This window comes from Pleuronectes platessa, chromosome 3, assembly GCF_947347685.1.
Source record: "Pleuronectes platessa chromosome 3, fPlePla1.1, whole genome shotgun sequence".
NCBI classification, from domain to species: Eukaryota; Metazoa; Chordata; class Actinopteri; order Pleuronectiformes; family Pleuronectidae; genus Pleuronectes; species Pleuronectes platessa.
This window is the reverse complement of record NC_070628.1, coordinates 24,453,329-24,465,663: the sequence shown is the minus strand read 5'-3', so window position 1 is coordinate 24,465,663 and position 12,335 is coordinate 24,453,329.

Here is a 12,335-nt window from a genome sequence, read left to right as displayed (position 1 = left end):
ACAGAAACTTTAGATCCTTTAGTAAACCATAATAACCATATTTTATGTTTTTTACCATCTGCTGAAAAGAGGCCGCTTTGAAAACTACAGTGTAAATTATGTTCAATCCTCTACACATCTTTCAAGTTCATGGAGAAATATACTCAAATACAGACACACACATACACACACACACAAACTCCTTCCTCTCTCCTAGAGCTTCTCTGCTTTATCTAATCTGTGCTTTATTGAATATGGTAATTATAATGAAAGGCCTATCTTGCACTTGGTTTAATTTGTTTTTTTGCCTTTTTTCTGCTCTCTTGCTCTCTCCCTCTGGTGTGTGTGTGTGTGCATGCGTGCGTGTGTGTCTGTGCAGCACGTGTGCTAATGAGTGTGTGTTTGTGTATGACACAGCAGTCCCTGCTCTGACACAGTGTGTTACAGTGGGACCTTTGTAATGGGGAAATAAGACATGGCTGCGGATGTCACTGGAGTTTAACTGTGGCTCGGGGGAGGAAGATGCACACACACATGTATGCACACAGAGCATGCAGGCAACCTGAGACACCAACAAAACTCTTCCAGCGTCAGGCCTGGGGGGGGGGGGGGGGGGGGGGTTGGGGATTAAATACAACATGTAACCTTGGAGACCCGCCTCTAGTTGCTGAAACGTTTGTCGCTCTCGCTGCTCCTGTGGGCTTGTTTGTTGTTTGTCCTCTCATGTTTTTGTCGATAAAACCCGAAATGCTTGATTGTGCTGATTGTGCTGTAAAAAGCAGAACCATGCAACTCCATGTCAGCCACCGAGGTGAGGAAATAATTCATGTTCCCTGTTTTTTTTTACTTATTCTCTATTCTATTCGCTCATCAGGCCGTCAAAGGCGAAGTGAATTTAGATACAGAAAGGACAAAGAGGGAAGGTTTCTTTTCATTCTGTGCTCAGAAAAAAAAAAAAGAACGTAGACAAAGACACCAAAAGTTTCTCCGGGAGCCATTTTTCCTCTCACTTTCATATGAATACTAAGAGAATCAAGGCCCTCATTTGACCAACCCATGATTCTGATATAAAAACATCTTCCCTTCAAAGAGCTCCATAAACTGCTGAGACAGTAGCCTTCTCACCCAATTCCTAGTTGTTATATATTTTAATTGGCAGTACAGTGAGCGGTCACAGCGGGACATGTATAGTTACTGTGATGTGGAGTCTTTATATAATGACTGTCTTTAACTGGGGTCTGGGGAGCCTTGTTGGAAAGCACTGCATTTAGTATCAAGCTGCTTCCCCTCACTCCTTCAGCTCTGATGCCAGTAAGTGTTAATAAGTGGGAGAAAAACTCCTCATTTATTAAAGCGCTTACTGGTACGGCTAGTTACGCTTAACGGCTTTGAATATGAAGCCTTTGAATTGTGTAATTTTGTGTGCACAATCTCGTGTGACATAGACAAAGAGAGGGCGCAGGCAATATTGTACAGCAGGAGATGGCCGCAACCTTCAGTATGAAATTACCGGTTCTGTATTATGGATGAAATACGGCACAATGCACTCTGTGAAGCTAGCCAAGCAGCTGACTATGCACACACACACACACACACACACACACACACACGCACACACACACACACACATACACACACACACACACATACAGTGTCTTACTCCATTTGAGACTTGTTACAAGATGAGACCTTAGAGATGTAATTTATTCAGTGTGCTGCACTCAAGTTTATTTGTGTGTTTATTATTGTGTAAACACATTTGGGATGGCTTCATTTTTCTCATGCAGGTCTTGATGAATGCTCGCCCATTAATAAAACAGAGTTGGGCCCTGTGTGTGTGTGTTTTGTGTGTGTGTGCATGAATGAGGTAGAAAGAGTATTTTAACCTCTGTGTATATCTCAATCTGCCGTTTCTGCTCCCAGCAGCAGGGTGCTTCCCCTTCTCCTCCTATTTCTTATGCAGATGCATCACAGATTCTACACGGTGATGTAATTGCAAGCAACACTTTAGACGGTGTATATTTTCCTCAAGCGTGACCGTCCTCTGAGTTTTTCCTGTGAATTCGGAGGAGCCCTCAGTCAGCTGGTTGGCGCAAGACTGTTTAAAGAGCAGACGTGCACAGTCTCTCTCTCTCTCTCTCTCTCTCTCTCTCTCTCTCTCTCTCTGTGTTTTCCTATGTGTCACTTTACCAGGTCCTGAGGGCTTCTTTCCTCTTGTCTCCACATGTGGTGTTAAGGATTAAAGTGCCACAGGAGTGTCACACAAGGGGTTTCCAATCGTGACTAGTACTGTTAGATTTCATTTTCTCTCTCCACCACCACTGTCTCACTCTCCTTTTTCATGTATACATTTTTCAGCATATGTTCCTTCACTAGCTATAAAAATATCGCAGTATCACTGCAAAGACAAATTTGTTTCCTCCCTGACACAATCCCTAAGTAAACATTAAATGAATGTTTTTGCTGAACAAAGACCCAGCTTTGATCTCCCATTGTCATTGTTAACATTACAATGCGCGTCGTTGTTAACAGTACAATGCTTGTCGGAAATAAGGAATACATGCTCGTTAAGCTCTCTTTTAACCTAATGTGAGCGATTCTCTGTCAAAGGCCCGCTGACAACACCTCGGATGAAAGGACGCTGTGCCAAATGGATCGAAACCCACGTGGAATTGCTCAGCAATGTAGAATGCTCAGGATGTACAGTTAATAAAAAAAGAGAAAGCATGCTAATGCTTCATTAAGATAACTTAATAATACTGTGGGTGTGAGATTTTGAAATGATCAAATGCCAATAAAAGAAAAGGATTTCTGGATCATAAAAGGATTGAATGGTGACACATTGTATTTCCTTAAATATTCTAGTGAGCTGCCAAGGAGCATTAGTTGAGGAGGTGAGGCAAGGGTAGAAATAGATATATACAGTATATATATATATATATAACTCCCCATGTAACCACACATTTTCACAAAGAAAGATACAATACTAGATTCAATGTTTCCTCCTGCTTCCAATTTTTTATTCTAAGCCAGGCTAATCACTGCCTGGCTACCTCATTGAAATTCAAGCGTAACAAACAGTATGAAGCATACAAACTGGGAGCACGGGGATTGGCTAGCATTGCTCCATCCAACTTACAAGTACAGGGAGTTTCATACTGCTCTAGGTTTGCCTTCCTGGCTACCCTGTTGAAATGTATGCAGTTTATTTTTGTATTCATAAAATGGACATCCCGCAACTGTATATTTTTTGCTACCACAGCAACCATGTTTTCTGTACATCAGTTTGAAGATGTTGCTGATGACATCATTGCATGTCAAACTTCGGCTTGAAGCGCACTGCACCCAAGTGCGATGTACATCACGGGAAAAATGTGAAGCAACATGAAAGTCAAATCAACAGCTAATGAAAGTGTGTGAAATGAAATAACTAGAACCTTACAGATCTTTTTTTGAAATTCTTAACAGCTTTGGTGCAACAGTATATCATGTTAGGTGTGCACATGAAGGCTTTGATCAGTTGTGAGGCGTGTATTTTGGGCTTTGGGTTACATCAGCTCTGATGGGTCCATATCATCAATAGCAAAGGTCTGTTTTTGAGGATTGAGTAACAAGTAGGCTGGCCAACACACACTGACTCCAAACTGTCTAAACATCAAGTCTGGAAATAAGTTTGAGAACAAAGTTCAGTCAGTGTGTACTTTTTCTTTGATCTTGTCAGCATATCTTGCTGATAGTGAAGAGGGCTGTGTGAGCTCCATGTTTAGACATTCCCATTTGATGTAATGAATCCCAGTCTATCACTTATCAAAAGCAGCAGTGTCATGACTAGTCCGTGTATGGATTATAAATAGTATTTTCAAGTTCTATATGCACATTTGTTTGTGAAAGGAATAGATGGAATCTTAACGGTTCATAGCAGGAGAGCAGCAGAACATTAGCTTAGTTTAGAATAAAGACTGGGAGCTGGGGGAATTACTTAACATGGCTCTGCCCAGTGGACAAATACAGGGAGTTATATGCTGGAACTTCTCAGTGACCAGGATCAAAGTCTCTACTGGTTGTGACAATACGTATCCAGGTTGTCTCTGCACCCAGGGAAGACATTGTTCCAGCAGATATTTTTCATTTTGGTTTGTGTATAAACAAGATATACTTTGCCAATAAGTAAGATTTAGAAATGTTGTAAGACAGATTTATTTTACCTTTAGATGAAGCCAGCCAAGAAATTAAATCATTATCCTTCAATACACATAAAAATGTTTTCCTTAATGTCAAATCGTTGCTTAAACTGGAAAATAAGACCCATGACAAAATGCATGCATCCAATAAAACAGCCTCATCATTCAAATAGTTTTTTTACTTATTTTTTTAGGAAGAAGAAGATTGTCACTGTAGCACAATTAAGAAACTCTGGTTGCATAAAAAATTCTCTTATGTTTCAACCTCATCATCTGGTTTGATTGCAATCAGCATAAAATATCTCTGAAGAAAATATGTATTTTTGGATGTTTTCATACACATGTAAATAAGATGCCTCAGTCAGGGAAGAGGGTGCACACCAACACTGCTGATTGGCTGTAAAACGGACAAATGTCACTTATCTCAGGTACAATTATAGGTTAAGACAGAGCCCCTTTTTTACCTTTTTAAGGTGAAACCTCATTCCATTGTATGTTGTGTCAAAATATGGAGATGCTGCTCAACATGTGCACAGGTTGGACTGGCAGACCCACTACATTTATATGCGTGCATATGAGCACATGCGTGCCCGGAGGCCTTCGTCCTCTCTTGCCCATCTCCCCAGGCAGAAGACCCCTGTCTCGCCTGCCACTTCTAAGTCTGACAGCTGAGAGCTAGACAGCGGAACGAGAGCGGAAGGGAGGGGGGTGAGGAAGAGGAGAGACGGGGCTTGAATTTGAGGATGGTGGAGATGGGCGAAAGGTAGATACTCAAAGGTGATGGCTATCACAAGACCACCCCTCCTTCCCATCTTCCCCTTCTTTAGGGACCAGATGTTTTCTTTTTGAGGGGCCACGACTGATGTGTGGGAAAAAGCCCTATACCCTCATCTTTCACTTGGCATCTCTGCACCTGCATCTGGGGTTGGGGGGGAAGCAAAGACAAGGTGTCAGATAAGGTTGGTCTCTAAAGGTTACTAGCTTTGTTGTTCCACCCCGCCCCCCCTACCCCCACCCCACAGCAGACCTCTATGCCCCCACCAGCACCTCTCCCTCTGCCTGACACATCTTGAAATGGATGCCAGGCACTGAGTCAGCAACTCAAGCATTTCTATTTCCCTCCGACCAAACTCTTTCTGTTTTTTTTCCAGCTGGTCAGGTGTATTTTGTTCAGCTTTTACTGATACTGTTTTTAGCTCTTTATGTGACAGCTGGAAACAAGGTAGGCATTCTTTGTGGTTTTCGCCAAGGACAATATGTCCTTGTCCCTGTCTGTGGGTTGGTTGTTGGTTGGTTGTTTTGTCGGCAGGATTACGCAAAAAACTACTGAATGGATCTCTACCATTTATCGGGAAGGAGATGAACATAGGCGAAGAAAGAACATTTCTTTATTTAACGTTGCACGATTTCCCTGGTTATTATTTGCACAGATCTTGATGTAAACATTACATTGATGGGACTGATGTCCATGAGTGCAATAGCTTGACTGAATGTAAGCTACTGGGTGCTGTTCTGGTTTTTGGATTTGTGCCTTTACTTAGCCATGCCTGCACACATCCTATCGGTTTTGTCTTATTAAGCAGCTGTGTATAAGTCATACATGTTCTTGTTTCATATTGCTGAGGCTGAAATCAGTTTTAAACAACCTTTAACGTTCTATTTGATTTCCCCCTGCATCCATGAGGGCAGTTTTTCCTGTGTGTCGACAGCATACCAGCTGTAACCCAGCCCTGGTTTTTGGCTTTGGATGCAGGCAGCTATTGCTCTCAGTGATGTTTGTTCTTTTATAGTAGTCGTCCTGGCTCTGTGGTAAGCCTGTTTGTCTCTGTCAGCCATGTTGCATTAGCCTAGCGCTGGAGGCTAAGGTCCGTCCTTCACTGGGTTGTTCCTGCCTTGAGGTCAGGGCGTGAGTCAGAGGCCTGATTCCGTCACCCCAGGTTACCAACTCAGTACTTCCTGTTCAGAATGTAGAATGAGAGGGGATGGTGGCTGAGGGCAAAACGTTTCAGGCCCGGTGAGTGCATGAGTGTGTGTGTATGTGTGCGTACGTACATGCGTGCTTGCATGCATGTGTGCCGTTAAAAAGCGGAGTAATTGTGATCTAGAGTGAAAATCTTTTGTTTTTCTGCCCTGGAATGACAGAGCCCAGAGGAGTGACATATCCTTTCTTTGTATCCAGAGCTGTCATTTTACATACAGTATAGATTCCACCGTCCACGGGCAAATTGTCTGCAAATCAAAACAAAAATTACTCTTTGTTGTGGCAGTTAGAAAGGAAAGTGGGCTTTGGACAGTTGAAATTCAGAGCCTTAATGTTTGACTCTGGGACACTTTTCTTCCACTTCCATTTTAAAACCCCCTTGTACACATATATCTCAGAATAGGGTAAAGATCTCTTTTTATCTGCATGGGTGGAACAGCAGGGCACAATATCACCTCACAGCAAGAAGGTCCCCAGTTCAAATTCCAGCGGTATAGATAATGGATGTTTATGCATGTTCTTTTAGTATAATTGTTCCTTAGTTCCACAATAACCCTTATATATCTGTACATAATGTAAGAATACAGTACAATTGTCCATAGCCCCTATCTTTCTCTTTGTCTCACTTTTTACGGTTATGGCTTTTTATACATAAACTCCCCTGCTCAGCTATAACCAACCTCGCATGAACGTGACTGATGGGTCTCCTGATGCTCTGCACGCTCCTCCTCCTCACTCTCTGGTCTCCAGCCTAGTGGTTGTTCCTCAACTTAAATTGAATTATTAGGCTCCAAGTAAAGTATACCGTTGCCCACAGCATTTTCCATTCAAAATTGTTTTGGCACGGTAGAACTACTATGTTTAAAAAAGCAAATATGTATATTTTGTAAGTTTAACGATTCCAATCATTTCCGAATGTCTAATTGAATCGTTGGCTTTCATCTTTCGCTGCACTGACAACTGGATATCTCAGTGAAGCTGGCTGAATTTTGTCGCTATGCTGCTGAGAGTGGCCACAATGACTCTAAATGAAGACCAAGAAGTGGACTGTGTTAGGCTTTATCTAGATTTGTATGTAAAATATGTAATAACAGAGCAGAACAATTACAAAATGTCATGTAGGACTTCTTGAAAATATTTTCTGACCTTATCATCCCACATTTCACAGTAGCTACAAGATGTATTTTACTTGATCACCTGGCTCTCTGAAGTGGAAAGTTGGGGGTTATCGCCACTGACAGAAAAGTGCTGTAACATTATGATAAAGATGAAACTCATTCACACTACTATGTACATATACAGTATAAATATTGTATTTATCCTTTATTGAGCTCTCTGCTTTAGGTAATTACTAGCCTCGGCACCCCAATTAAAAATGTATTTATTGAAAGTTAATTATGTTGGTGATGGTTGCTTGACGTTTGCATTCATTTTGAGTTTTGCTTGTGTCTACCTGATATGCCCAGTTCTGACTCTTGTTCTAGTTTTGTTTTGGTCTCCACTGGGTCCTGAAAATGTAACTGACTTTTGAGCAGCTCAATGCTAAATATTCTCTAGCTAGCAGCAAATATATGCCATGGCAGGTAGCTTACAGTGGAATTATAAATCCCCAATCCATCTATTCATCATCTATACCGCTTATCCTCTTGAGGGTCACAAGGGTAACATGAACCAGCTGATATTGGGCGAGAGGCGAGGACACCCTGGACAGATCCCGGCTTATCCAAGGCCAACATGAAAAGACAAACAACCATTCACACTCATGTTCACACCTATTGTCATTTAGAATTTCCAATTAACCTAGTCAAAATCTCCATGTCTTTGGACTATGGGAAGAAGCTGGAGTATGTGGAGAAAACCCACAGACACACAATAAGTTCCACACACAAATATTCCGGGTGAACCACATTTCGAACCGAGAACCTTCCTGCTGTGAGGCAACAACCACGTCGCCCACCGTGGACTTACCAGGACAGTAACACAATAAGTTTAAAGATAGAAAACCCTTCTGTTAAGTTGAGGGAAACCGATGAGTGGAGTGATAATTCTCTGTGGGTTTATGATTACAAGCGACCCCTTTAAACTAATCAGGCTTTGAAATCATCATCAAAGCAGACGATGTTCTAAAGTAAAGAACATCCTAAAATCTACACTCAAAAATAACGTTTGCTTTCAGGTAATAAATACAAGACCTGACTTTTTAAGCGTGTCACACAGGTTTGGAACAAAAGTGAAAATTACAGTGCACTGGCAGTGATTTGGTGAATGTCATCTCAGAAAACCAAAACAAGTGTTTGACTCCTTTTCATTCATGGGAGCAGATAAGAAAAAGCACAGATAAAGATAGATTTACCCTGGATAGCGTTTCGTGTACGGTCTGACCATGAGTTATCGGTCTGTAAAAGATGCTGTGAACAACAACCGTGACCCTAACCTGAGAAAAACGAAAGGCAAAGTGAATGAAAATAGTGAGCGTGTGTTCTTGAAAAGTTTTCCTTAGAATCTATCAAGTCATGCAACAGATTAGTTAACCATGTTGTTTACAATCAAAAATGTAATTAAAAATGTTTTGTCCTCACTTTGGAAACATTAACATTCAGGGTAGTCATTTCCATAAGTGATTTAATTAAAAAATAATCTTTGGACTTATGATGGCTCATTATGCATTCAAATTGCTGTGTAGCTACCAGTGCTCAATTTTTAAGGTTATACTTTATGTTCAAAGGCCTGATTCCAATGTGCTTGCATTGCTCTTTGAGTAAAGCTATTTCAGTGAAGTGAACTGAAATCCATTTATGCTGACACGTTTTTACTCTTCCGTATCGTCTTGACATCGTGACATCATCCAGACGACTGTTTGGCCCAGGTGGCAAACACGATGTCAGATCTGCCCTTCCAGAAGTGAGATGAATAAAATGAAGAGCTGTTAGATGGAGTTTGGCGGGTGAAGAGATTGCAGATCTTCCGATAAATGCACGCAGAGTGCGTCGGGGTCAACGGGGTAGTGAGGCCTCGTCTCAGGTCAATAGGTTGTTGTGGACCCCGCCAGCCAGCAGATAAGGAAAGAGAGGGGAGCAGAAATGGGCACCAGAGTGCACACTGTAATAGCTGTCTGCTCTGGCCTGATGAGGTGGCTGGGGAATAGAGCCCAAGGATGCCTGAGTGTGTGTTTGTGTGTGTGCGTGTGTGTGTGTTGACTGATGGGCCGGCTGGGGATAAGAAGGCAAAGGAGGAAGTAGAGCAGTTGGTGCGTCCCGCTTGCACTTGTGTGTCCACATTGGCGAGCCATGTAATGCATGTGTGAAGGGCAGGGTGCCTATGTGTGATGAGGGGGCAATGGTGAAGGGTGATGGGGCCGGGCTGTGTAAATGATGGTTGATGGGGTCTCTCGAAAGTCTATTTAGCCAGAGTAATGAAGTGCGTCTGCCAGGGGAAGGATATGAGGGACACGCTGAGGCTGAGACCGACTGCTAGGTCACCTGAGTCAAGGATGGAGAGAAGAGGAGAGATGGAGAAGACGATTCGGTTCTACCGGATCAGGTCATCTCACAGCCAATGACAGGATGCGTGTCTCTTCCCGTGGGTTAACCCGCTTGTCCTCTGAAGCCGAGATGTTTGCCTGTACTTTCTCGATTTCTTAGCAGCACTAGAAGCGGATATGAGACCTCTAAATAGTTGATATCTTAGAAGGTAATTCTTCCTTAACCCTTATACAACGATGGGTGACTGGATCTCATGCCATTAAAAGCCCATAAGTGAAACTTCAGTTAAGAACAATTTATCATAAACTTTTGAATTTTTTTGTAGAGAGTCTGTGTTGGAGTTAGTAAAACAATTATCCTAAATTAGTTGTGCATATTCCACGAACAGGCTATGGTAGATGGATTGTCCAGTTACACATGATCAGATATTGTTCTGGTATCGGAAATTTGTAAAAAATATTAACCAAGCCATGTTAAGCCATTTTCAGACATGACCTTCGGAGGAACTCAAAGGAATTGAGTCCAGACTTTAGCTAGAGGTTTTCTTTCACACATGCACAACGCAGCAGCACAGCAACACATCCTCCAGAGGATTCAGGTGAGGGGAGCTGCAGCAGGGAGAGGCAGGACATAATTAATTGATTCCACTTTGGAGATCACATGTTTTTGTTTACAGCACACCTTCACCGGTTTCGGCTCTTATCGCCAGAAACTCTCTCGACATCTTCGAAGGTGTCTCCTACATGCGTATATCTTCTTTTCCATGAGGAGGTGTTTGTTTTTCTCTTTGTTTTGTTTCATTTGTGTGTCTGCTGCCTTTTAGAAACGTCATCACACACCCACACACTTGAATCCTTTGGCAGATCGTCTGCTGTTTTTTTCACATCACATCTCCACATGTCAAATGTATGCATGTGTTATATAAAACACAGCCAGACTATGACAAAGCAAAAGCTTGGCCTTCACATATAAACGGCTATAAACACAATCGACATGTCACATGAAGTCATAGTCTTTTCCATCATTCCCCAGCTTTTAAACTTGTTTTATTGGTTTATCACACAATTCATCATCTAAGTTCTTTAACACTGATGCACAGACCAGGTTGGCATGTGTTGTTACATGTAAAAAAAAAAACTAAAAAAGGATTGTACATTCACAGTTTTTCATAATGGAGGTGAGGGGCAAACCTTTTCACAATAGGGTAATTCTAGGATTATATGATATTTCTGTATAATGGGATAAGGTCCTTTTATTGGGAAAATATTGTTAAATCATATAATCGTAACAGCAGTGACAAAAGTATTATCATGAAACCTTTTTATTTCAACATTGGACAAAGCGTTTTCCTTTTCTGTTTATTTTTTATCTTCCCAGATTTTTCAGTCTCAGACACAAATATGCGCTGGATTGTTTTTTTACTTTCATCAGAAACCAAAGGGCCATACATTCAGGCCCCAACCACCAGATTGCTCACATGCACTGGTCACATGTTTCCCTTCTCGTAAAAGAAGGCTAACTTGTGATAGACCTGAACAGATTGTGTCTGTTTTTAGACTGCTAAGTGAGGGACTGCTGCTTCTCCCCCATGACCCTGGACCTCATTTTGAGCAGTTAAAACCACAACCAGACTCGAGCGCCTCTTCGTCTTCTTTTTGTCTCTGTGAACCTGTGCCAGGCTGTGTGAGGAGCACGCCGCAGTGAGGGGTGAGGTCGAGTTGTTGAGGGCTAGTTTCTGACAGAAATGGACAGAAGGCTAGAGTGGCAGGCACCAAAAAGGGCAGAAGTTTTTTTTTCTTCTTCTTTTTTTCTGATGAGCTATTGAGGTCGGGGAATGAGGAAAGTAGAGCACAACCATGGTGTTTACATCTTGAAAGTCCACGAGAATCTTTTGGGATAGCGGAATAAATTTTCATGAAAATTCATGTTCTAAAAACAACAGTGAAAGCAGCAGAAGTGCCCTGTGAGGATTTGAAGTGAGAAGCGGGTTCATAGCTTACTTGTTTTTTGGCGGTGAATGTTTCTGCAGCAGGTTTCCAAGTATACAATGTTATTTTTAACCAAGCAAGCTCCATGGTTCTAGGAATGGTAACGTCGACCTGTTGTTGGTTTGTTATTGGTTAATTAGCCAGGATATCTAAATATATATTGGATGGAAATCATCTTTCATAAGCATCATTGCGATCCCGAAAGGTATCACATGTCCAAAGTAAAGTTTTTTACTAAGCGAAATGGACAATGCCTGTTTTGTCAAAATGAAATAAACCACTGTGCCTGGTTTGCAGGGATGTGCTCACAGTAATGAAAAAGGCCAATTTTCAGCTTCATTACAGCTGGAAACAAGCTGCTAAACCAAATGAGTTGCAAGGACAAATGCACTTGGACAAACTCAACTCTCTTCAGCAGAGCTTGTCAGAATGAGGTCTGGTGAAAGCTGCATGTGATGCGCACAGACACCCTTCAGACCAGGTATAGAGACCATGTGTGCCAGGTCACATTTGAAGGACCGTCTATTTCACAATGAATGGTATTCTTCATAAAATGTATTTTTATGCTTTTTGTTTGATATATCTAATTTCCTTTTGACCGCTTTTTCCAAATAGATAAAATGATATTTCTGCACCCAGCTCATTGATTATCTCAGCCCTCCTGACTCAGTGCGCTGTCACGTCTCTGTCTCTCTCTTGCTCACTCGACACCCGGACACACAGA